The following is a 27,485-nucleotide window of genomic DNA, read 5'->3' as shown; positions in this document are numbered from 1 at the left end:
TTTTGGTGTGTATTTCAGTCCAGTGCCCACCCACCACCAATTGACTTGAAGGCGGGATACTGAAACCAAGAACTGGAGAAAGATCCTGTTTCAATGTCTGATGCAAGCCTACATGTCACTGAGCTTCTATAAACACAGGATTCAGTCTAGATTATACCAGCATAAACCAGTTCAAACTATTCATTTGAGAACAGAATATTTAATTTCATTAAAAACTGAAACTGCAATTTCACAACTCTAATTCCTGTAAAATAATAAAAGCAGTGAGTAAGAATGGACTGCTTTTGTTTAAAATAACATGTATCAATAGAATAAAAATCTTGGTGGCACAAGTGATAAGAAAGTGTGCCCAGTAGTTTGGTACTCAAGACATTCACTAAACAGAAATATTTCAGTATTGTATGGAAGAATATTCCCTGTACTTTTGCCATTAATCGAGATACCTCTTATCTGCTGCTGATGCACATCTGGCCAAAGCCACATTGCTTTAACACCTTGTTGAAACATTTTAATTAAATATAATTTCCAAAGGGGGTCTATTATTCATTGTTTTGGAAATATTCTTCTTTACACTCAGTCAAGGGTTTTTTTTGTGTGAACACCACTCTCTCAGGGATGGGGGGCAATTATATGTAGAGCAGCACAGCATATCTTAGGTACCCCTTTTCCAAAAGACCACAAAAAAAACTTGTTTCTTGCCCTCAGAAAGATTTAGCAGTTCCTTTCCACTGCTCATATTGTCCCAAGCTCTTGGGACAGGCTGAGAGTGGCTCCCCATGAGGCTGAGCTGGTAAAAAAGGGGGTCCTCATCCCCTTTGCTGGGGATGTGACAGTGCTGGTGGCAAAGGGCTGGCAGCAGGCTGCAGAGCTTTGGTCAGGTCTCTACATCTGGCTACCCACAGCTGACTGGAGGCTCACGAGTGGGAAGATGCACATTGTGTCTCCAGCAGTAATTTATCTGGATGCCAGACTAGATGATCTTTGGAGGTCCCTTCTAACACAAACCATTCTGTGATTCTGTGATAACTTTACCTGTGACTATTCCCTCTTTGTCAGCACAAACGCTTTCTACATTTCTTCTTTTTTTCCCCACGAAAATATCTCCAAGATGGCAGTCTAAGACCTGGACTTTCTGTCAAAGAACTGCAGGCAATAAAGTCACAGCCTGTCCATGGAGTGAGCCACAGAATTTGGGAGTAAATGGACCAACACGGCCATGTTTCTCAGTAAAACACCTCTTGGCTCTTAAACCACATGGCCAAGGTAGTGCTGACAAACCAAGTACTGCAGATCAGAGACTTGTCCTGAATACCATCCCTGGATTCCAACTTCCTGCTTAGATATTGTGATTTTAAAACCAGAAGGGGATGAATCACCAGTTTAGATAGTGCACAAGTTGGTAAAAAATGCACAACACTGATAATTGCCAGAGATTTCACTTGTGAGCTTTCCATGCCTCTGGGCAGCAACCATACAGGATTTCTTCCCCACGCTGTGGCACTCATGATCCACTCTTCTCTCACCAAGATCCACCACGGACAGTGCCTGGCCTGGGAGGCAGTGATTAGGAGGAGAGATGGGGAATCTGATACTCCCTAGGGTGTTACATCAGAAGGGACCTAGTGTGTTCCTGGGCCTAGTATGGATCCTGCTGTAGAAATGCAATAGCTCTGAAAATGCTACAGGTATTTAAATTGTTTATGAAGATAAAAACTGGATTTCACAGGATTAACACTGCAGAGTGCTCCCACTCTGTCATCCTAACCACTGAGCTGCGAGGAGCTGAAAGCCCCTGGGGTGATTTTCTTGGTTCCATGGAGTAGCATGATGGAATAATGAATTAAAAAGCATGCTTTCCTTGGACTAGCTCTTGTTATTTCTCATTTCAGTGACTATCAGTTTGTATAAAACCAGCCAGCTCTTCTTTGGCACAGGCTCCCTCATGGCCCTTGGCAGAGGCATGCCCAACCAGCCCGGGAAGAGAGAAGAAAGCCTGCTGGGAGCTGAAGCCCTCCATTGCCTCCCAATACCTGTGCGAGGGCAACTCCAGGAGCTCCCATGGCTGCATAGCCAGGACCCAGCAGATGGCACTCCTGGATGGTGTTTCTACTGGATGGATCCCAGGCAGCATCTGCCTCCATCTGCCTCAGCTGCCCCATCCCAGCTGCCCCGCTGGGGAGAGGGCTGCCGGGCAAGGCACGGCTGTGCCTGGGCAGGCGGGGTGAGCTCTGCCCTGCCCCTCTCATCTTAAAAACAGTGCTCAGACTGCCTCGGGGGCAAGGCTCGGGATCACTGCCAGTACCTGACACAGCGGGACAGCTTTCTGGGGGCTTGTGCTCCTCTGCCAAGGAAAAAGAACCAGGGCTTGGTCCCCTTAGAAGCCATTCCTGGTTTCTCCCAAGAGCCTCACTGGGTCAGACACAATTTACATGAGAAGGCAAACCTGTGGGCTGCTGGCTGGGCTGCACAGTACATCCAGCATCCCAGAGGGTCTGGAGAGGTCAGCATCTCACACATCAGAAAATCCTGGAATTGCAGAACAGCTGGGGTTGGAAGGCACCTCTGGAGATCATCCAATCCAACCACCTGCTGGCATCATGGTCAGCTAGAGCAAGTTGTCTGGGGCTGTGTCCAGCTGGGGTTTGCACGTCTCCAAGGATGGAGAACCTGCAACTTCCCTGGACAGCCTGCTCCAGCGTTTGACCCCTTCCAGAGCAAAATAAGTTTTCTCTTATGTTTAAGTGGAATTACTTGTATTTTAATTTATGCCCATATCCTTTTGTCTTGTCACTGGGCATTGCTGAGAAAAGGATGTCTCAAACTTCTTTACTAACCCAATCAAGTATTTACACACAGACTAAAATCTCCCCAAGCCTTTGCTGTCACCTTGTTGATATTTTTTCTTTCTTTCTTATGACACAGCACCAAAATTTAACAAGTCCAGAAAGGAGTCTACTAAGGAAACACAATGTCTCTGAAAAGTCAAATTCATTAAATTGTTTATGAACACCAAAGCTGGCTTTTAGAAAGGATTTTGCAGGATTAGCACCATGGAGTGTTCCCAGCTTTATCATCCTGCACAAGTAGGCAGGGTGCTACTTAAAGATCATCCCACTGGAAGAAGCATTTCCATATTATGTGCCTCAGCATGGGGCTGAGATCACAGCAGGGTGCACATCTCAGCACACAATAGATATTTCTTTGTTTTAGATAAAGACAGCCAGCCCCAGAAAATGGATCAATCTATTCCCATCTTAGAGGAAGAGATTTCAAGCCTGGATCTTGGGCTCCTGAAGTCTGCTGCTGACAGATCCAAAACACTGGAAGTTTTTCTGGAGCTGGGGCCCAGGTGCAGTGCTCTTCAATGGGGTGAGATGGCTTGTTCAAGCTTTCAGAAATGTTACTTAGTTTGTTTCATCCTTGTTGGACCTTGCCACTGCAATAAGTAGCCCCTGAAAGCAGGTTAAGTAGGGAATTTCTTGTGTTTTCTCTTGACAAGCATTGGCTCCTCCAGATAGAGATGTCTGCATGCCAAGCCATGATATTCTTCCCAGCATGATTTAATAGTGATTTATTTACTTACTTCTATGCTGCATCCTGCTTGTTTGCCAGTGGAAATCTGCCTGGGGGGTTGTTTCATGTGTCTTGCAATGAGATGTGGAAATCTGCCTTCCCAGCTTTACCAAAGCATTCCTGGCCAATACTAGGAGAGGGTGCCAGAATATAACAGCTCCTGTACTACATGGGAAATACATCATCTGGCTAAAAGCTGTTGCTCTCTGGTGGTTCCTCTCTCCTCCTCCACCTTCTCCTCCTTCTCCTCCTCCTCTTTTAGAACTGTTGTTAATGATACATTTCATTTCCAGAAGAAGAAAAACACTATCTTGCAGCCCTGCCAAGGAGCCTTATCTGCATACTATACCTGAAATGTAGGTTTCTCTTTAGTCATGGACCCACACTTATCATGCTCAGCTTTATTAGTCCCACCCCCTCAAGCTCTTTGTTTAAGAGAAATCTTGCAACCCACTTTAATCCCTGCTTCCTACAAAATAGAGATAAAAAGTCTTCCCCCAATGTATTGTTTAAAGCTGAGCATTACACAAGAGACACCACAATGCTCTTACTGCAGATTTTATTGTATCCAGATAAAAGACCATGTTCAGACTCTGAAGGCCTTCACATGTTGCATGTTGAGACACAGAAACAGGTAAGAAAGGGGTCTGAGGCAAACCTTACTGGAATCAATGAAAGGGCTGCTGTCAGATGACTGAAACAGGTCTTTAATCACAAATTCATTTATTTGAGCCAGTGGGATTTTGGAATTGATTTTAGGGGTTTCTAGATATTGGCTTTCAACATTTCATCCAAATCAGCTTCTGACTAGGAGTGTGAGACTGTCCTCCATATACCCTTGACTTTAGTTTAGGTAAGATTCTTTATGGGAGCATCAGCTGTATGTGACCATTTAGCTGAGTTTCAATAATGCTACTCCACACTAGAGAAGAAGAAAGATGCAGCAGTGGGGATTATAAGAGTTACAGTTTGCCTCCTCATTATGGCATCATTGGAAAACATCACCACAGATGTTAACAGCAAAAATGCTGAAGATGTCAAAGATAGACTCAAAATGTCCTGAATGTTGCATTAGATTCATTGAAATGATAATGGATTTTTTCAATAAAAACTTAGTGAAAAAACATTAAAGGGTTGTCCCATGCCCACCTTCAGGTCACGTGAGACTGACCAGTCTGTAAAAGATCTGTAAAATCCTAAGCAGATTTGTACAGCAGAGATGTGGCCATGTTACAGGAAAGTACAGCTTGTCATGGGAAAAGTGCCTGTTTGCCAGTCATGTACCAGAGACATCCAGCAGCACATCTGAGCAGCAGAGATGTCAGAATGAAGATATCTTGTTCTGGCTGCAGCTGGCCACAAAAATATGCAGATTTTGTTTCCTGTTTCTTCCTCCCTTCTATTGGTGAATACAACCTGTGGAGGCATGGCAAGCCAGGGGGTCTAAGGTAAAAGTTTCCTATGTTTGGCAGAAGAGGCTGGAAAAAAAGGATTAGAAATCTGAATGTATATGCCTCTTAATAAAGTCAGCATTTAAGATCCCTGTTCTTGTTCTTAGCACACTCCAACCCAGCCGGACATGCAGATTCCCACCCAGAGCTTTCATCACTCAGGCTGTTCAGACAGACCACATTCACACTCGCCAGTGCTAAACTGTAGCTGTGAGCTCTGCAGGGTAGTGTGGGAGGAAAGCAAAGTACATCCATTTCTACAGTCTTTTCCCAGGCCTTGTAAATCCAGTTGTGGTCCTGGGTGTAGTTGTGCATCCAAGCTGCAAATTAAAGCTTCAAAGGAAGCTGGTGTGAACTGGTACCTGTCCAGTCAGGCAACTTGGAAAGGCACAGTGTAGAAACACGAGCTGGTATAACAAGTCAGCAGAACACTTGGGTTTACCTGAATCATCATCATACCTTACTAATGAAGTTGGGGGCTCAGCTAGCAGCAGGAAAACCCCTTGGGATGTCAAGATCCCACAGTCCTAAATTGACTTGAGTAATTTTACTGCTTCTTCTCAGACCCCAAGATGAGTAAATGCATGGGAAAGATCACTGGCATCTTGGGGCAGAAGTGTATGAAAACACACTGAGCTGATTTAATGGAAAGTCAGTAAGAAGCCACAACTAGCAAGGAATGCAATGAGAGATCCTCAGTGATGGTGTTGAGGTGCCTGAAGCAAGAAGCAAGTAGATCAGGTGGTTGAACGCACTGGACTGCTGAACTTTATCTCCAGGTCTCTTGGCTTTTCATCTCATCACACAAACAGCATCAGGAACAGGGAAGCAAGAGCTCAGGTATCTCAGTGCTCTGACAGAACCAGGCCTCTTGCTTGTCGTATTTTGTCCACTGACTCCTGGGTCCTTGGCTGTGTTGTGCCCACCTTCAGGAGTAGAATGGAAGAACCCTACAACAAGTTGCTCTGGAGCATGATTATTAGGATTTTCTTGGGAGAGATGAGAATTCCTTCCACTACACCAACTGTAGTGGATAGTGGCTCTTCCAATGCAGCCCTGAGATAAGCACTCAGTTCCTACAGAGAAATGCAGAATTTATTGTATCCATTTGTTCAGCATTTTTGTGATTTATCAAGCTTCCTAGTGATTTTTTTTATTAATTTGAAAAGGCACCAAGTTTTTCCTATAGGCTGGGAATTATTGTTCAGGATCTTGCCTTTGCCTCTACTGGGCACAGATCCACAATGGTATATGGTGAGTTTGCAGACATCTGTCATCACATGGCATCAGTGGACTCCTCTCTATTTTTGGCAGCCTTTGCCAACACTGCCTGTCTCTGTTTCCTGAACTGGGATTAGGCTTTTTTTTTTTTTTTTTAGACAACACAAGTTCTAAATTAGGGGCACACAGGGCTGCAAAGCACACAATGTGTTAGGTCATTATAGCTTCTGGTGGCTGTAACAGTAAACTGAGGCTTCTTAGTTCTTTCAGCACAGAGCCTGTGTGAAGTCAGACACATGCACACACATACATAGCCTGTCAAGCTTGGGGCTCTAAGACCCTGGGTTTAACAATATGTGTGACCCTTTCCCCACAGCTCTTCAACAGAGCAGTGAAGGCCATATGTTGAGGGCCAAGTTTGGCCCATGATGTTGAGTAAATACTTTAACATTATAAGACTAATCCATGTTTCTGACATGGGAATGAGCTGTGGAAACACCTTTGCATAAATAGGTCAGCCTGACCATCAGCTTGGAAAAAAATAGTTCTTGTCTCAGATAAGGGAGCAGCAAGGCAATTCTGTGTATTATGTCATACATTAGCAAACTGCCCCACAGCTCCTCAAGCACAAGACACTTTTGAGTGGTTATTTGGGGGGGGGACAGACACACAGCAACAAAAGGAAAGGTTTGAAGGAGGCCACAGGCTAGAGGTATGCACTCATCTCCTTGGTACTGTGAAGTGATGCATATGTATAACCCTCATTGCCCCATTTAGCACCTCAGCAAGGCATGTTTGCTTGGTCTGGACACTGTTAGAGCAGCCACACATATTCTGACAAGCTTCTTTGTCCCTTCCTGTGCCCCTGCATTTGATAGATGTGTCAAGAAGAGATAGGTAGTGTGTGTTTAGTTTGCCCCTCCGTTCTTCCCTTGACTCTTCATCTTAGTGCTCCATACACAGCACTGTTTCTCACTCACAGCCCAGCCCATAGATAAAGTATAAAACAAAAGCAAAGCAAGCACCTCTCGGACCCCACACTTACAGTCTGGAAACTGCATCACTTCAGTGTGGCCTGGAGTAGCACCAGTAAAAGCTGGTGGATGGGAGATGGTTACCTGCCTGACCTGTTTGGTATCACTGCTGGCATTTTGCAGGTTCTGGAGATGACGATGCAAAGATACCTGAATGCAAAATCAGCTCAAGTCAATCAAGCCAGAGCTGCTGGCATGAACCCTGGGGGTTGGGAGAGAGGTGGAGGTAGAACCTGGAACCATCGTGCTGAATGTTTCACGCTCCGGGGTGCCGGAAATCCTACTGCTCTGGTAGGGAACAGTGCCTGCCTGTGGAGGCAGCCTGGGCTTGGCTCCCAGTGAATTTACCCTGCAACAACCAGGTGCACAGGAGTGAAGGGTTTCTGCAGGAGCCAACCTGGACCAAAGCTGAGTCTTTGTCAAGTTGCTCAGGTATCTGTGCATCATGCTTCAGGAGTTTTACAGTACCGGGAATCCCAGCCCTGTATTTCCCCAGCTGATGAGGAGCTGTCTATAAATCAATGCCTATTTAGCATGATTTGTCTTTAAAGCCCTGAGTTAACTTGGCTGACAGCTGTCTGACAAGAGTATTCATTATCCCAAACGGGAAGGCAAAGGCATTTGCTTAACATCGGGTGAATCAGTGGCAGCCCAAGGATGTGTGCTGAGAGGCTCTGGCTCCCCAAAGTGAGTCACAGGACTTCACTGCCTCTCATGCTAATGGCTTCCGTGCCCAGAGAGCATTACCAAAAGCTTTTGGTAAAGCCCAGAATGTGAGAGACATGCCTGCGAGGAATCTTTGAAGAGTCTTGTAAAGACAGGGCATGCAGGAAATGCCTGAGCAATGGCTTAACTGGCCGTACCTCCATGCGCGTGAAGTTTGCTGGGATCTTGTCATGCACATTAGCCACTAATATCTTTTCAAGGGAAGGCGTTTTCCTATCCTTTTCTGCAGCTACGTGTCTGAAATGCACTTAAGTCAGGTAAAGCAATTTGCTTGTATTTAGCTCTAGATCAAAAGCTGTTCAAATATTCAAGTATATTTGAATTACAATTAAACTCACAGCCGTAACAGCCCTTTCCACGCCTGTGTTATCACTCTGGTTTGAGGCAAGTGAGTGGGAGTTAGAAGGTGCCTGAAAGTATGGGCATTTTTAACAACTTGAATGAGTAAGCAAGAACAGTTTTGGATTGCAGATGTTTTAGTTCAGTTTAGGGGCAGACACTTAGGTAAGCTTTCCTTAGAAGTCTGAACAACTGCAGTTCAGGCATGTGCTGCTCCTAGGCGAACACTTCCCTATCTCCTCTCCTTCAAACATAGCAGCTGTGCACTTGTGAGAAGAAGTGGTGTCAAATTAATAGTCAGTAATGGCTAAGAGCTGATGAATCTCTCAGATGAAAGGCACTGTCTAATTACAAACTTTTGTCATTGTTTGTTATTATGAAGCCACCACTTAAAGGGCTGTTGCCCCTAGAAATTTTCTTTTTTATGTGTTTATAAGATTTTTTTAAATGGTTTGAGTTCTCGCATCTTGCTAATGTTTTATTCTTAGGTTTTTGGTTTTTTGTTTTTTTTTTTTTTTATTTTATTTTGGTTCTTTTCTCTAAAAGAGGTTTTTGCCTTTTCTGTTTCACAAAGTTTCTCAACATGCCATATAGGTGGTGTTGACAAGATATTTGCACACACTGAAAATGCTGCCTGAAAGCTGACTGTATTTCCAGGCATGCCTTAGCTGAAAATGCAGTATTTGAGCTTAATCTTTCGTTTCTTAACAGTGTTTCTGTAAACTGTGGTGCTTGTTTGAAGTAGACAACACTTGTGAAAGAAGATGGAAAAGTTCTTAGAAGTAGAAGCTGATCAAGTCCAGCAATGATCTGGTCTGTGCATCTGTGTATGCCTGGGTGTGTGTGCGTGCAATGCCAGGCTGCAGCTTGTAAATAAGAACCACAATAACAAGGCAGATATAAAATAAACAGCTCACATGATCAAAGGGACAAGTACTCAATATACGTGAAACTGAGTATCAGACATCGCAGTAAATTTGACCAGCCTGGAAACTTAAACCACTTCTATGTCAAGACCATGGCCAGAATAACTTCACGGAGTTTAGTGGTGAACCAAGGACGAGTTTGGCATGGGAGGAGTTTTTTGTTCTTGGGTAAGTTGTGGCATAATGTTGAAATTATTGTTACTGAAGTATGGTTGACTCAAATTGGTGAGGCTCCAAGCAGGAGTTTGGTTGTTGTGAACGGAAACTGCATGCAAAGTTAACAGAGACTGGTTTAGACAGTGATTGCTTCCAGCTGATTAAAGTAAGATAACCATCCTGCTGAAAACTGTAACTGAATTTCCACAGCCATTCACTGTCAGAAGGCTTCAATTAGACTACTGTGCATGCCTTCCTCGGCACTGGACACCACACTGCTGCTGCTCTCTGAGCCACCTTACACCTACATGGGCTCTTGCCTCCCAGTGTTATGTGTCTGTAGAAGGTGGAAACACACATCTTCAGCTTTCAGATAAGGCAATGAACATTTTCAATTTCGATCCACACAGCTGTTACCCTTGGTTTGCTACTACAGTTTAGTAAAAGTTCAAAAAAGGAGCTGAAAGTGTTCTTGGGATAAATAATTCTGACCTGTTGGGTTTCCTCCTGCAGGACCCTGGTCCTGAGCTGCATGTAGACACACCCCACAGTTTCACTGCTGTGTCTTCAGCACAAGTTCTGTACATTGCTGATGCTTTGCTGGGCAGGGACTATGTGGTGAGTGATGGAACTCAGGGCTTTATGAAATCGCAGAAAAAATCTAAATACAAAAGTACTGATATTGCTGGGTTCTTAAATGAACAAAAAGCATCAGACCCCAGGGAAAGTGTAATGATTAAAAATTATGTAAGAAATATAACCCTGAACTATCTCTATTTCTTTGTAAAGCAACAAACCATTGCATCTCTGAGTTTTGTGATTCATTCTGCTCCTTTAAATCTCCACCAAAACAGGTGGCAATGATTACAAGTCTTTTTATCTTTTTTTTAAGATGAAAAGAAAAATCCGTCTCTCTAAGAGCTCATGTACAAAAGATGCTCTTAACCTGGCAGGCTCGTGAAAAGACACCAGTGCTGCTGTTCTGCAGTAGGAACACAGTGCGAAAGGGATCTGCAAAGTCTTCAGGATCCCAATGATGCCAGATAGTCCTGGTGTTTGACTGATTTATAGGCTGCCCTAAATCAGACCTTGCTGATAGCAGAGGTCTGCTTTGCTTAATCGCACTGAACAGCAGAGGGTCGGTGCCATCTGCACTTCTGGTGAGCCTTTAGTCGTGAACTTACAGATAACACCTCCTCTGAGGAAGCAAACACTGACAAAATCATAGTTCCTTTGCTGACCCAAGTTATTCAAAACATAAAATAACAAGGTTATGTTACTTATTATAGGATCTTATAAGAAGCAGCATGAGATTTAATTTCCACGGTGTATTTCAGTGATCTTGTTATTTCCCAGCACTGAAGTGCTTATGTCCCAGGCATCTCCGTTAGTCACAGCTGAATGCCCTGGTGTTATCCTGGACAGAGATGTGTGTCTCCAGTGCTGATTCTTGGTCATCCAATGATAAAGTAGAAGAGTGGAAGTAGCAGGTAATGGATGCCAAAGAAAGGCACAGAGTATAAATGAGAGTGATAACAGAAATTCATGTTTCCAAGGTTTTCCTGACAAAGTAAGGCTACAAGAAGCCATATTATAAAATTGTGTTCTTTTCATTTTGCTGCAAGGCATACTGATGACACAAAAAGCTCCTATCTGAAAAAGGGATGGGATTTTGACTTGTTTAAAAAGAAGAGTTTTTCTCCTCACTGTTTAGTATTTGCCAATACTGCTACAGAATTGCTGTCTTGTATGATTTCTTTTCTTCCAGTTGCTTCCATTGCAATCTGTTTTGTTTCTGTACCCATATTATGCTTAAAGAAAAGTAGTATGGCCCTGCATGACCAGGGATTTTTGTCAAAAAAATTATCTTCAAGTGTTTGAACATTCAGAGCTATTTTTTTCAGTAAGTCTTAAATAGGCCACTTTTTCTGCAGTTTAGAAAACTGTATTCTGCAATTACACTTAATCTTATTTGTCCTTATCCTGAGCTGTATCTTTTTTTCTTCATCCAGCTGCCATCTTTTTGCTGGGAAAGGTATTTGTGGAGGAAAAGCCATCGATTTTTATCTTCAGTGCCATCTAAAAAAGATATGCATGGGTTTATTCATGTCTGATGTTAAACCAAAACAATAATTTGGAAGCCATATATTCAGAATATAAATGACTCATCTTTAGGTGAAACTGACCCTAATTATATCTAGATCAGCCATCGTTTGACAGAGAGAAAGAAAATTCATTTTCTCTGAAATGTGGTAATGGCTAGGAAACTAGCCCCAGAACCTTAAATTAAAAGCAGGTTTTAACATGCTGGCTCTGTTCCTGCCTTCAATATCAGCCTCTGCCTGTTTTAGTTAAATAAATGGTAACAAAAGAAGACAGACTGGGTGACATTAAATAAAGAGAAATTTAAGAGAGCAATTATAGCATTAAAAGGGGCCAGAGGTGAGGAACTATAAACTCTGTGGAACAAAGTGAAGCATTGCAGTTTCTCCAAAACTTTGTTCACTGAAACCTTGTTAGTTCTGGTCACGCAAAGCTGTTTGTGACTGAAGGCGCCTGTCCTCAGCCCAGGGCAGGAGCCTGCTCCCAGCATCAGTCTGGCCACGCTCCCAGTGTGCCACTGCCCTGCATGGGCAAGTTTGAGGTGTGGGATGGGCGGTGGCAAGGGTGGATCCTGGGGTGGTCAGTGTCTCTGCTGGTGTGGCATCTCCCTGAGCAGCATCTTATTCTGCTTCTCCATCTCACTTTTCATTTCATTTCCATAGCATGAATGACTTGCTCTTCTTCCCCAAATTGCCAAACGGCAAAAGGAGTTTGCAGGAGAATGGGCTGTCTCTCCTAGCCACAGGTTTTGAAGGATTAGTGTTAAGGAGGTAACAAGGAAGCAACAGCCCATCACAGTCACTTAAAGTCCTAAAAGAACAGTTCTGACCACGGTCTTTTGTAATGAAATCAAAGATGTCACTGCAAAACCAATTGCTCTAATAACATACGGTGGGCAAAGCTCAGAAGATTAGGAATTTAATTCATATAAGCACCCGAGAAAGATGCGTAAAGGAGAATTGAATTTTAAAAAATCATCTGGTCCTCACTTGCTTTGAAATAGGATGCCTTTGTTATGAATAAAGCTATTTAGGCATCTGTGTTCTGTGTGCATGTGTAGCGAGACATAAGAAACACACTTGTGACCAGAACAGGTCCATAATCCGATGTTCTGGGGTAGTTCAGAACACATAAAAAATCCAGTTCAAGGCTTTCTAAATGTTTAGTTGCAGGAGGAGGGATGTGGAAAGGTAAAAGCTTGTGCATCAGCTGGCTTTTGAGCTGGAGCAGAGTCCTCGTGTGCAGTCATCACTCATCATCACCGTGCGCTGTGCAGGGCCCAAGCAAACCCAGCTTTCACACATCTTCCTTCTGGAGATTAAACTAAAACATATCCATACTCTGCAAGCAAAGAATAGTGGCTAGCACAGTATAGCTGGATTTCCCTGACCTAGAAAGTCCTGTCAAGGACCAGGGAAGGCATTCCCAAACAAGTATTCAGAAATTGGGAAGTGTACCAAAAACTCACGAATATCTTAAGATTGCTAACTTTCATATTGTTTACTTTTGCCTTTTGTTTTCATACTGTTTCAACTGCAAGGTTTCCAGCTTTTGATAACTTCAAGGGACGGAGGAAATACATATTCTCAATTAATTGCATAAATTCAGGATCTGGGTATGTACAAAAAACCCCATAAATAGTGAAAACTGCAGTGCTAGGCAAAAGCTTCTGAGATCTTCAAGAATCTAAGGCCTAATTCGGGATTGCCCTGTGTACTATTAACTTAATTTTTGCTTACTGATAGATACTGAGCATGGTAGAAAGTGGGCAAGGGGGAAAAGTGCTCACATTATTATTGATCAGATTTTCAAAATCATTTCCTATGAAAATTAATTAAAGCACTCTTAATGTCAGTATTTAATTCAAGATTCTGTTCATATGCTAGAGTCTGCAGTACAGGTACCTGACAAGTAAGACATAAGCAGTTTGCTCCGAGATCCTTGTACAAAGAATACCTGCATCAAGGTCTCTTATGGCATCGGTTTCCCTTGTGGTTCTAAGGTAACTTTCACAAATGCAGGACATGTTGAATTTTACAGAACTCCTGCTGGTTTCTGGGTCCTGACACCTTTAGCTATCTGAAGTATTTGCATCTTAAAATATTCTTAGAATGTAGAAGGGTAAATTTTATGGCCCTAATAGCTTGTTGGTGAATTTCAAAGTGGTGTTATCAGCACTGATGCATAGGTCTGGGGAAATGTCCCTTTTCCATCACCCAGGAAAAAAGAGAGGGCAATATGCATTGGATTCTTCAGGAAAAATGAAAATGAAAGTGCTTGTTCCAAGCTGATAAAGTTTCTTTGAAAGAGAAAAACTCTGTCCTCCCCAATGGCATTACCAAGTTGGGAGCACATCATCTCATATCTCTTAAGATTTCTCAGGAAATCCTGTCTTTTTCCAGGCCATGCTGGTACTTGGAAGGCACTCCTGACAGAAGGCAAAAGGGTACATGTTACACTTGCCTTGTATAAGGGTTTTGGATTGTTTGGGTTTTTTTCTTGGTGTGGGGTGGGAGGAGGGGGAAGAGGTATTCTTTCAGTTTAAGGGGATTTTCTCAAACTGGTTGCATCATTTAGTCCCATCTCATGCTCCAGGTCCTATGTCAGCTCCTAATGAGCCTGGCTTATTAACCTTGTTCTAGTTCATCCTGCCAACACATTTTGCTGGAACTACCCACACAGTTCACTCTGGGCATGCTGTTGAGCACTTTGCCAGGTTAAGACTTTTGCTGCTTGTCTAAGAACTTATTTAATTAAAAATTATCACCTTTTTCATGTGTGTATTCCAAGAGCATAGAGTACAGGTTTTGCAATGTTTGCTTGCAAACAACAAAGCATACAATTATCTCTAATAATGAAACCAAAATGGTTTGAAAGGCAGGACCTTGTGAGTTGAGACAATGATCTATGCAGTCCTTTACAGCAGCTTTCTTATACTTTTTATGCTTTAATAGTATGCATCTGCTGCGTAGGGTGGTGGTCCCACGTAGCTAAGGACAGGACATTTATTAGAAGAAACAAAGGGATTTAAGTCTCTGGTTTTTAGGTATTAAAAGTTCTCCATGTCCACATCCTGAGAAGGGCAGCCATATCAAGATAATTTCATTGTTATTGCTCTGTGTGTGTCAGCTCCTCCATGACTAATGTGTCCCATATTCTTATCATCCAAATCTTGACATCAGATGGTTTCTTTTAGAGTGGGATGTGATTAAGCATTGCCGGCACAGAGAGCTCAGAGATCAGCTTGCACGCCCTACTTTCAACGAGTCTGTAACCAGCACACTGAGAATAAAGACTTCCTGAGGAGGATGAAAATAGCACCCATATGTAACATAAAATACCAGGTTTTGAGCCTGCAGAGATTCACCTGAGCCCAGAATAAGGACTGGACTCTGCATGTCCCTGTGAATCCCAGCATTTCACCTGGGCTTGCAGAACTAGTGCTGGAGCAGCCATGCTGCCATCTGTTTACCTTTAAGAAGAACCTAAGGGGTTCAGGACAGGGGTGAGTGGTCCATACATCACATGGAGATGAGGAAACAGCAAAAGTCATTCACTAAGCTCCAGAGACCAGCTCTTCTCAGCATGCGTCACTGGATGAAGCCTGGCTTAGCCAGAGCCCTCTAAAGTGCTTGCCCCATACCTTTCCAGTCAAACACAACAAAAATAAAAACCCACAGCCAACATCGACTTCTTTTTTATAACCAGACATCTCCCAGCGACCTGCACAGCAGTGCCACAGCTCTTGAGGATCACAAAAGCCAAACGCTGAGGCCCAGCTTCCCCAGCCCAACAGAGCTGTCTGCACCGGTACCTCTGCAGGCAGCACCGCTGCTGCTGTGCCCACGTGCATCTGCTCCCTGGCACCAAGAGAGGTTTTGTCTGCAAGTCACCCAGCATGGGGGGATTCACACCCTGGGTGGCCCCCAGGCTGCTGTTGCTTCCACAGATGCCTTTTTCTCTAAGGCTTCTCACAACTTTGTTGTTTCATCTCTTCTTTCATATGTATCTACAGCTTCTCTGGTATGAGTTTTTTTATAGAGAGCAAATCCTATTTGTCAGCGTTCTGACAAAATGACAGAATGGGTTAACTAGAGTGGAGGTTTTTTCTTCACATATAGGATATTTGTTCTAAAGACGAGGCTGAGAAAGATGAATGGTTTGATGAGATTAGGTCAGGTAAATTAATTAAAAAGTACTTTTGTTCTTGGAGAAAGTTTTCTCTCTGACACTCTGATGTCCTTGAGAAAACAGGATGAAGAGCTTTTTGGTTTGATGTTTTAAACACAACTTTGTTTATTCTTTTAATCAGAAACTTTTTTTCACCCAAGAGCTTCAAAAAGAAGTGCAAACATTTTCAGGGATTAATTTGAAATGAATGGTTCCATTAGATGTTAAATCAAAAGTTTCAGACTGAGTCTCCTTGTCTTATGTTTTCTTGATTTTTTTATTGCAAATTCTAAAAAATTTCCTGTCTTTGTTTCACCTAAAATTATTTTTCTTATCAAGTAGATATTGCCAATTTCTAGCCCAAGATAGGTGTATGTCCATGCACTGATCAGTGCTGTATAAAAACCAATAGTAATTTAGTAATGGCTTTGTTGGCTAGACTGTTTCCCACAGACGTGATAATTTGGGTGTACTCCAATAAAAAAGCCACAGTCATACCCTGTGAAGTGTGGCCCACTGCTATACATCACTATATTGCTACCATATCTACTGAAAGATTTGTTCTGCATATCTTCTTTTTCAACCAAACTTTGCCAAAGGTCATGAGAAGTGTAATATAAAGTGTGGGGATGTTATTCCTTAGCAGCTTGAACAAATCTGTTGTTGTAGAGACAAAGGACAATTTTCTCTGGGCTGCTTATGTGGATAGTTTTACTTGAATTGACTGTTACCTTGGTATACATGAAAAAGCTTTAACATCTTCAGTGTCTCTCTCCTTTGAAGCAGTATAAAGTGTCTCTGCCCCTTTTCTTAGGCAAATGAGCTTCCTGGGTTCCTTTCAATATAATTTTTACACAGCACTTCAGGTATGATGGTTTGGCTGTCTTTAATTACATTCCCATATAGAATTAACAGTCAGTTTTTATCAAATGGTGGTATTACTTGTTCTGCCTCTTCCCATTTGTTTCTGATCCTATCCTGTAGCTTGCCTATCCCCACAATGGAGAAGAGTACACCCTGAAGTGAGATCTTGTACTGCCAAGGCTTTTCCTCTAAAGCCAGTGTTTGCCCACTCTGCTGATGAGAAACTGCCACTCCAAAGAGGTGCATTTGCTTCAGTATTTGTCTCTTTTTCATAGTTATTGTTTTCTCTTAGATTTTCCCAGTTGCGTCAGCATGTGTGGTCCAGTGACTTGGCACTCTCACATGCATCTCCTTTCTCTTCTGCTTCTTTCTTGGCTGTCACTAGGTCAGGAGGTCCCACTTCATGCAGGGACACCTCAGAAGGACTCCAGCCACTTGTGGAGCAGCCAGCCAGGAACGCGGCTGTGTGAGACTCACCATGGGGCAAGTTAGCTCTGCATCAGCTATGGAGTCCCCCTTGGGCAGGGAATGTCACAGCGATTTCTGAGCTGGGAATATCTCAGCAAGGTTTGGGGAATACATTAAGAAAACAATAAGGTTGAAGACTTGCACGAAGTCAGAAAACGCCATGTGGGAGGTATACATAGCCTGAGCTCAGCCCCTCCACATCCCTGAGATGCCTGACACCCTGTAATTATAGGCTCATAGACATAACTTGTACTCAAAAGTTTCACTTCAACCATAGATCCACAGAGACAGCATCTCATTTTGGTGTAGCCATCTTTAATTTCTTTGACCTAAGCTTCCCAATTGTGTCTTTTGAATTTGGCATTTAATACAATCCATTCTTTTTCTCCATTTCCCAAATAGTCTGTGGAGCCAGACTAATCGCTGCTCATCAAATGCCCATTGTGTTCCTATTTCCCTGTCCCATGGTAACAGACACTTTTATTGTGATTATTCATCTGCTGTTCTTTCATTAATGAAAGATTTAGATTTTGCTGCCATAAGGCCTCTTCAATAGCTTTATACTTGAACACGATTTCAAACAGAAACCTGTTCTTTGGTACCGCCTAGCAGTGACACTGGAGGGTCTTTTGCAGCTTCTTGCTTGGTCAGTGACCATAAGAAATGTCCACTTCAAGGACTGACGATGTCCATTCCCTCTTGACAGGCTAGTTGTCAACCTACTGCAGCCTACATGTCCCGCACTAAGGAGCCATAAGGGAAAGGATCACCATTATTTTTTTAGCATGTCTCTTCCTCCCACCATGAACTCTACTATGAGGCTGCTTGGAAAAGTTTCCCACACCTTTGAAGCCCGGTTGGATCCCTCTGCCTGTACGTATCTGCTCTAGCCTGTGCCAGATTGGGTATATATTGCCTGAAATGTCATTGGGTAAGGCTAGTGTGTTGCATGAGGAGTATGTTTATTAAGTGAATGCCCATTCTCCTGCATTGATTTTGGGCTGTCATCACTGCCAGGTCCTTGCTGTGTTCCCAGGAGAACTGGAAGTCTTACTCTGCCTAGAAGGCTGGGTGCAGATCAACTCTCCATACTCTTTGCCCCAGCCTAGTTTTCCCTTTAATTAAGACCAATCCTGTTATCTAGATCCTGGGGAAAATTAGGATACGTTTAGCCTTGCATTGAGTAAGTGTATTTATGATCATTCTTGGTACCATAAAATTGTCTTTCCCAGGAAGACTGTCTCCTGGATTGCTTGCTCTCAAGGACTGTCTGTCTTTATAGGTCTGGTTTGGGGTATAAGTGTGTGATCTTTCCCGGCACAGAGACCACCATATAGACTGAGTAATGGACTATGCCCTTTGCCTTAGTTTATTTAAGGTCTTTAGTGATAAAAGTAGAGGAAGAAAACCTGTCCTTGTGCTGCGCTCACTTTTATAGATCATACCCTTCAAAGAAAAAAATCTGTTAGTGGGATGGTGGTGACAGCTTATTTTTAATAAGGTGGAAAGCTGTCCTTCTCTTAACCCTTGGAGGTTAAGCTGTCCTTCTCTTAACCCTGAGTCAGTCCTCCACTAAGTTCCTCATTATCTCTTTCACTCCTTTTGTTCTGTTCCTTCTTCCCTTCTTCTTTAACCTGTTAGATATGCACTTTTTTACATTGCAGATTAAAAAGTAGGCCAGATCCTCCTCAGAAAAAAAGGCTCTATGTTCCTACTTGTCCCTCTCCTTACAGTCATGGAAACTGATGCTGGAGTTGTCTTGCAGCTCACAGATCACACCCCCATAGCACTGAGACCTGGGCAGTCTCTTTGCTGTCTGCCTTCTCTTTCTCAGGTTCAAGCTTTTTTTCACACATCTTTTTTCCTTGTCCTTTTAGCTTCATTTTTATTATCCCCCATATCTCTGTGATTGAGACTATTTTTCGTGGAAACCCGCTCCACTTCTGTGTGTGAACTGCCTCAGCAAAGAGCACTTCACAGCTGGCAGGCACCTCTAGAGCTCTGGACTCCTCAGGAAGGGCAGGATGGCTGTTCCCTGCCTGTAGTACAGCAGCACTTCCAAGACCCCACTGCAGAGCAGGTTCCTCCAGACAATTGTCTTCACAAGATGGTGCCTGCCCAAAACTGCTTCTAATTGGAGTGTAAGGCAAAAGACCATGAGAGAAACAAGAGGTTCACAGCACACAAGAAACTAATGAAGTAATACTCAGGGAGTAAACTTATATAGTGAGATAATGAGGCTATTATTCCCCAGAGGCTTGTTTTTATAAAAATTCTAATGTGCAGTCCAGACTTCCATGCTTCCAATGCTGCTGCCAGTCCTGTGCCTTGCTGCTGCTGTCCTCCAGGTATGAAGGCCTGAAACAGCCCTGTTGCTTTTGAGTTTTCAGAGGAGCAGAAAGCATCAAAATGCCTAACTTCAAACAGGGGATTGTGTTCAGTGCTTGCAGAGGATGGTGAGAACAGCTCCTGGGACAGACATGAGGAGAGCAGATTCAGCCTGCCTGGCTCAAGCAGTGGAGATGCCTTTCAGAATTCAACCTTTCAGCACAGTTCTCATGTTCTAGCAAGTTGTCAGCCTGCTCTTTGAAAAGGCATCCATGTAACTCTGTGAACACGGTCCTTTCAGATCCCTTCACTACTGAGCACTGCTCTGTGAACTCAATACTCTGAGCGGGGAGTTCACACAGATGAACCTTTTTTATACTTTTCCTCTGGTGCATCATTCTCATTTTATAGCAAAGTCACTTGAATTTGACCTGAGCTGTCACAGCAGAGGAGATTCTGCAAGCTTTGAGGATAATAGATTTGTTTCAGAAAACAAATCTACACTCTTCCATAAGCCTTGAACTAACTTGATTTGCCCGCAGTAACTGCATTCCTGTGACAGCAGTGTGGCCTGTAAAGAAAGCATTTAATATTTTCTAAAATCCTCCAGTCCTTGACTTTTCTGTAAGATACTCCCTGTATACATAGACATTCATAGCCAGACTGACTCCTCCTTGTTGCCCTTCTTGCTAGAGAAGTGTCAGCCCAGAGATGACTGGAACATTTCTGAGATAACAGACGTAGCTCCAGTTTTGAACTGTGAATAATATGTGGGGGCTGAGCTGCTCTAGATCAAGCAAGAAAAAAGTAAAAGGGTGTGAAAAGTAAAGGGGTGAAAAGCAACATGAGGAAATTCTTGGTTAATGATGAGCATTGGATAGACTGGCACAGATACTGTGACAGTCTTAGAAAAGAGAACTCTTTGATTACTTAAGCACTTTATTTTGCTAATTGCAAAAAGGTTACTTCCGTCTAATCAGTTGTTCCTAATAACAGATCAAGCATATCATCACATACCTTATCTACATAAGAATATGCACTAGTTCAGTTCAACCTGGTGCCATGTGTTGCATGAATATTCTTATTTAATTTAAGAATGTATTTCAGTTTATTATCAAACTGCCTTGAGCTCATATACAGTAAACCAGAAAAAGACCTGTCTCAGGAGATTGCTGAGTTAACCACACACTTCCAGAGCAACTTGTCTCACAGGGTGTGGTTCCTCCGGCAGTCTTGTAGACATCTTTATCTGAAGTGGTCACCACAATCTGAGTATCTGGAGTCAGTGAATCTAGGGCACAATTCATTCCATCCTAAAGCAGATGCATAAATGAGATTAGTTGAATTATACCATATGGGCATCTCTCCCTCCCCATTGTTCCTAAATGGAGCTAAAGATGACAAGCTCAGCTGAAGAGCTCTTGTCTCTGATGGTCTGCACTTGGATCATGTAACTTGACCTGTCCTGCTCCAGAGAGGTAACCTGAGCCAGACTGGACACAGGACCCCACCCCATGGTGATGTCTGTGAGGAAAGAGTCTGACTCTGCCTTGGGTGCTGGTGGTGGTGTTGGTGTGGGCTGCAGAACATAAGACCTGAAGTATTTGATTATTGCCGCTAAAGGCAGGGACAGCAGTAGCCTCAGAAATGACAGAGAGAGAGGAAAGGAGCCTAACGCCAAAGTGCAGTGAGGCTGTGGGGTGCTCAGACTGTTCAGCTGACTGCAGAAAGCATCTCTATGGGCCTCCCACATTTCCTAGGAAGGAGGCATGGTACAGATAGTACATTTGCAGGAGAGGACGACAAAGACATGCATGGTCTAAGTACGCAAGAGTGGAGACAGCTGAACTCACAGGCCAGGAGACTCTGAAATCCCTAGGGGGGGAAATGATGAGGGGTATCAATAATTTTAAAAATGCAACCCCTGCTCCAAGGATCAGGAAAACCTAGAGGGCATCAGGCAGTCACCTTGAGGGACAGCTGTCAAGACAGGCAATGTGAGTGATGGAGTCTGGAGGTGTAGTTAGTGTTCGAAATCACTGATAAGAAACCTCAGGTACCCTCTGCTGTACAGGGCAAAGGATACCTGAAAACCATCACTCTGCTGACCTTCCTGTTAACTTTTCCTTGCAGTCAAAACTGTGACTTGTCAGGAGCAGCAGATCTGCTCCTCTTGCATCCTCTCCCTGGCCTCCTCCAGGGCACACAGGCAGGATAAGGACTTGTAGGACAGAAGAAAGAGGGAGCTGCCTCCTTTATATGTCAGCAGTTCAGTCTGGGGCCACAGCTCGCTCACCCCCCTGTAGGCTCCTCCATGAATGATCCTACAGATACACTGAGCTTTCTTGAATCTCATTGGTTTTGGAAAGAAATCTGACTCCAGGTGTTCAGAAGGAAGAAATTCACTTTGTGAAATATTTTCATTTAATAATCTTTTGGTCCTATTTGCTCCTAATAGGAACACCCCCTACCCTTTTTGGAATATCCTGTGCATTAAAATGTAGAAAAGATGATTTTGTATGGAGTTATCTGATGTTCAATTCACTACTGACTATTAAAACTCGTGAGATATTCTCCTTGTTATTCTCCCCCTTAAGAAAGAGAAATGGTAACTCAAGAAAAATGGTTTCTTGAAGTGTTTTGATATAATTGAAAAAGCATCCTGTGTCACAAAATGGTGGCTATTGCTTTGGTTGTTTTCTGATCTATTTCTCCCCAGAAAGAACTAGGGATGAACTTGGGAGTAAAATCTCCTGGGATGTTAGCTGTCTTTATGGGACTTGTTAAACTGCTGAGTTCTGAAATGTTTGTCATTCTGATTGATTGGGTAGAAAAGCTTCAGGTCACAGAGGCCAGGCCTGGGGTGTGACAGCCATGGCCTGTAGCTAAGCCTAGCCTTGCTGCTCCAGTATGTTACAGTCCTGGAGAAGAACATACCTTCCCCAAAACTCTTGACAAAATATAAGATGGTGGACTTGGTGGTTGTGCACAGTGGGGGGGATCCTGTGCCTCTCACAGGACGGTGTTAACTCCAGTATGGAGCACTGCAGGTGAAAGAAAAAATAAAAAAATGAGAGCCCACAGTGAAATAATTGTCCAGATTAAATAACTAGGTCTAATTAGGTTTTGGGAGAGCTTTTCAAATTCCAAAGGCTTCTGGGTGTTTAAATTTTTCTGACATCCTTCCATTATCTGAGATATTAAGGTAGTTAAAGCCTGAGAAAAATGTAAGCTATGTCTGCATATTTTCTGTGGTGCTATCAGTTAATCCAAAGGCTTTCTCAAGGAATCTGGTTCTTAGTCTGGGATTTAGAAAAATTACATTAATGTTCCTTTCCCCCCAACCTTACAGCCATTAGATTTAAGTTACAGTCTCTCCCAGCCTGATTGCTACAAGTTCCTGCTCTTGTGTCTCTTGGCACTCATTCCTGTCTTGTGAGTCTGCAAAAATGCTGCTGCCCACCTTGCCGCTCTCTCTTGCACTCACTGCACCAGCACCACCCGAAGCCATCCCCTGACTGTCCTCTCATGTGACTCAGTCCTGGGTCCTCCACAACCCAGCCAGGTATTACCTGTACTTTTGGTCTGGATTCCCAGTTCAGAGCCTCTTCTTTCTTGATCTCCCACACATCTCTGTTTTCTCATGAGATTTTGAAGGAGACTAACTCAGAAAACAAGGTCCTGTGGCACCTGGTCCAGACAATGAGGAAAATCAAATATTAGAGGTAGAGGTTGGGGTGCTTTTTATGCCTCAGGAGGAAATTGCTTCTGTCCCTTTTGCTGAACCCACTGGTGATCCAACCAGCTGTGGACCAAAACTGCAGGTTAGCAGAAGACCTGAGACCTGGGATCCATACAGCTCTTAGGGGAGTAGCTGTGGTGATTTCTGGAGTGTATAAGAAGAATTAGGCACTGCAAAAAATTAAGGCAGCAAACTGGTCTCTAAGTGCAAATCCAGCAGAGCAAGTGCTGCAAATCTAAACCCTTGATGCCTTGGTACACATGGCATGTGATAGAGCTGACATGATGAAGTTTCTCTCCCCAGAGTTCCTTTCCCTGCCCAGCAATGCAGCTTTGGACAAAATTATTTGGGGACTGGGAATATGGGCTCCTTCCACTATTGCTTTGTGGGCACTCAACTCTGGGATCCATCAGCTCTCTGGGACACAGAGACTAGCCAAACTTGACCCAGTGCATTTTGCTGGGTGGGAGGGGCAGGAGAAAAGGCTTTTAGTACTGATCTACTGAAAGGTGCAATAAAGACAAACACTTAAAGCAGGATCTTCCCCACCCAATCCTGTAGTTTCAACCATCACATCTGATGGGTCAAGCACTAGCCTGTATATAAACTCTGCAGCAGGTTTATACTGCAGAGCATGCCAGAGTTCTGGCTAGCAATCATGCTGCCAGAGGGACCCGCTGGGTCTTGCCTGACTCCCACTTGACCTGGGTACTCTGCACTCTTCTGCATAAAACCCAGCCCATGGAAGGTGAATGTGAAAGTGCTCCTTGATATGTCCTGGTGAGCTGGAGGGTAAACCCAGGTTTCTCCCAAGAGCCACTCACAGTAAATGGCAGAGGAGACCATGGAGAAAAGAGAGGCATAGAAGGGAAAGTAAAAAATTCAAGAAAGATCAGCCAGGATGAATGTCAGTGACTGACAGAAAAGATACAAGAGAAATGGCCTTCTGAGCTCTCAGAAGTGTTGTTAAGAAAAAGGACAAAGAAAAATTTTTAAAATAACAATATTTAGGAATTTTTGTCCTATCAAAGAGGTACTAAGGGGCCAGATTATAGAGAAGGATTAAGGGCCAAAATCAATAACCCATTTTAAACCTAGCATGACAACAGCTGGCAAGGGACTCTAGGAAAGGAGAGGAATTGTTTAAAGGTCATTGGAGTAGCTGGGAATTAGGAGATTAAGCTGAACATCGGCTTGCTCATGGCTGATTCAGATTCCCTTGAGTCACTGCTTCTATCGATGAATCCAAGCCTCTGAGGCCGAAAGACTCTGTCAAGAGAAAAGGACATCCTCTTCTGTGAAAGGCTGACAACAGACAACAATGATGAGTGCCTTAGGCAGGGACTTGAGCCAGCCTACCCAGCAGATTATCACATCCTGCCAAATTGTGCTAAATGTAAAAAATCTGTACCAGGCTCTCCTCCTCTAAAGAGCTCCCACAGGGAAAGGGGACAGGGTGTGTTTGCAGCACTTCTGCAGGGAACTTCTGTCTGGTTGTCATGGCAGTATACCATGCTGGTCTCTAACACTTTTCTAAAGCAATATACTTATATTAAAAAAAGAAGTAATAGGATTAGCTGGGCAGTTACATTGCTGAGGCCTAAATGTGATTAGTAATTCAAACTCCTTCTATTTCTAGATGAAATTCTTAGACTGGAGGTCACTTTTCACAGAAGAGAAACGGTGTTCATCATTCTAGGAGCTGGTAATTCTGTATGTATAGTTTGATGTGTGCTAGCAACATCTGAAATTAGAGAGGCTTTCTGTTGTGGTTTCAAAGGTTGCATTTACTGCTTGTCTCTACTGCAAATGAAGTTGCTTGACATAATTATTTGGAAAGATCAAATTGTTCAGTGTTTTACTATCATTTAATAAGGAGACATTTTTTCATCAGAGGCTAGAATTTGACTTGATTTAGTGACCCAAAGTGAAAAAATATGAGCCCTCTAAGGCTAATTTAACACAGGTTTCAGTTGCACATGCAGAGTATTTCTGACTGTTTGAGGGAGAATCAAAAGCTAAAATGAAAATGGTTTTTAAGTGTTGTTTTATGTACTAAATATATCTATTAAGGGGTCTACTTTGACCAGGCAGATTTGATGAATGCAATATGTGTAATGTTTCTTGGTATTTCTCTATTACAAGATATATAATCATTGTTGTCATGCAGCCTATGACATCAGAGATGCAATCCAAACGTGTCCCTTCAGCACTAGCTTGACATGAAGTGCTTTTGAGAGAGACCCTCTGTCAAGGGAAAATATGCTGAATTCCTTTCACAAGAGAATACCTTAATATTCATAAGGTATGTGGTCCTGGAGAAGCTGCAGCAACCTTAGCAGTTTGAAAAGAAGTATCACTGCAAACAGGTATAAAACCACAAACACAGTGTTTGCGACTCAAGATGTGTTTTGAACTCATATTACTTGTCCACAGTAGTACATTTTGTTCCCTGATTTCAGCATCAAAATGGTCTGCCATGAGATTTGGAGCCCTTAGGGACAATTCAGTGGCTGTTGGGCCATATTGGTAATGCTTTCTGTGACAGCCACATGTCCAGCACCATGACAGCCTATTTCTGAACTATCAAACCAGAGAGCATGGGTTCAAAAACTGTACCAGGACTTAGGAATTCGATGGTGCTGTGCTTGTATTGGGCAAAGGCTGAACAAAAGGTACCAGCAGGTGCAGAAGCCAAAGAGCACGCAGGGTGCTCCCTGCTGAGGGATCACTGGTAGATTTTCTCTGCAATCATTACTGCTTTGTTCTTCCTAAGTCAATCTTCATAGACAACCATGCTATTTGTTTGTTTATCCATAGACTCTTGCAGCTCTGAAAATTGTCCTTTTCTCCTCCCAAGAGTGGGATGAAAAAGACGGGGTGGGCACCACGCAATGAGATGACACACAGGATCTGGGGAACACAGCATTTCAGCCAACCAGGATCTTTTGGGAGCTGCTGCAGAAGCCAGAACCACATGGAAATGTGTCCTGGGAGCAAGAACCGAGAGCCTGCATGTGCCTCAGAGGCAGCAGGGGCAGCTTGGCCAGGTGTGCCTCGCTGAAATGAAGCACAAAGCTGTCCTGCTGGAGCGGGTGCCCAAGAGATGTCACCTGCAATCAGTGGAAGGAAATGGGACAGCACCTTGGCACATCCCTCAGCCTGTACTCCAAGTTGTCTTGATCTCCACCTGTGGTTACCCTTTGGGTCATTCTGCCACCAATTGCATGGCATTTCTGCCCAGTACTAGCCTGTGTGTTCTACCAACCTGCTACCCAGGGGACTCCAGGGGATCCCAGCACACCTTTTACTACTGTGTTGACAGTAACAAGGTACATCACTTGAATTTTGGCCATGGAGTAGAGATTGTTTGAAACAATGAAGGAAGGCTTTCATCAGTTCTCAGAACAACGATGAACAGAATTATGCATTTGTTTAACAATCAGTCGTGCATGAGATGTAACGATTTCCACTTCCTGTTTCTTGTCTATCTTCCTGTTTTTAAAAAGTATTCAATAAAAAGAAAATGTTGCTCAAAGGAAGGATTTAATTATAACTACCTTTTCATTGCCTCAGCTAGAGTGCATAAAACTGTATTTTACGCTCTGATGTTGATCACATTTTTGGGTACTAGTCCAGATACTTTGATAGTATTCCAAAGTAAGTGGGTGAGTATTAAAGAAATTAGTCTTGGTCTATAGTTTTATAGATCAGAGCAGGATTACTTCGATTTAAATAATTGCATAGTTGATATAGCTGCAAAAACTACATGCTCAAAAAAAACCCCAGCTTTGTTCAAACAAGCATTTTATTCGACCCAATATGAAACATTTCATTTACTTTTCATGAGATAAGACCTTTTAAAAAAAGCTTTGCTGGCTTTCAAAATGAGTCTTTTAAAGAAGAATGCTGTTTCATTTTAATAGCATCAGAACAAAAAGATTTGACTTTTCTGATCTTCTCTCTCTAATTTCCATTTCTGTTCACAATTATTAATTTAATTTTATCCCAATTCACAATTGGATTTAAAAACAGAAATATGCCATCTGGCCAAATCCATGACAGATGTCTTTTTTGCTTCAGTGTCCCATTACTGTAGTGATAGGCCTTGCACCATGCTATTGGGGAGAAGGAGAGAGGAAGGAAGTCTGTAAGAAATGGAGGATAATTTAATGTCAGTATTTTTCACAGTATCCCAGACAATACAACTAAAGACACACTAAATATAAAATCCCTACCAATCAGATCATAACAAATTCAGTGTTGTGGCTTGCTGGTGCCTCCACACCAGAAATCTCTCTAGATACTTAATTATTTTACCAAAAGTGGCAGAAGAAGATACTGCAATTTTTAACAGAAATGGAAGACACAGATGCCATGAAGA

General features: G+C 43.0%; 2 long non-coding RNA genes across 3 annotated transcripts; one reads left to right on the top strand and one right to left on the bottom strand.

Annotated features, from left to right (window-relative positions):
- The first annotated feature begins 1,959 nt into the window (after positions 1-1,959).
- LOC121671935 lies at positions 1,960-26,643 on the top strand. Of its 2 annotated transcripts, none has more exons than XR_006018676.1 (2): positions 1,960-3,369; positions 25,922-26,643. It is a non-coding gene; the product is annotated as an uncharacterized LOC121671935 (long non-coding RNA). The 2 variants fall into 2 exon arrangements; XR_006018675.1 differs by lacking the exon at positions 1,960-3,369 and adding an exon at positions 20,664-20,837.
- LOC121671934 lies at positions 20,600-23,012 on the bottom strand. Its single transcript, XR_006018674.1, has 3 exons — positions 22,932-23,012; positions 22,297-22,403; positions 20,600-20,672 (listed from the first exon to the last, which is right to left on the bottom strand). It is a non-coding gene; the product is annotated as an uncharacterized LOC121671934 (long non-coding RNA).
- Positions 26,644-27,485: the final 842 nt, after the last annotated feature.

Source organism: Corvus kubaryi, unplaced genomic scaffold, assembly GCF_017639235.1.
Source record: "Corvus kubaryi isolate FWS band 111438036 unplaced genomic scaffold, C.kubaryi_AGA036_p1.0 37398, whole genome shotgun sequence".
NCBI classification, from domain to species: Eukaryota; Metazoa; Chordata; class Aves; order Passeriformes; family Corvidae; genus Corvus; species Corvus kubaryi.
This window is presented reverse-complemented; position numbering and strand designations above follow the sequence as displayed.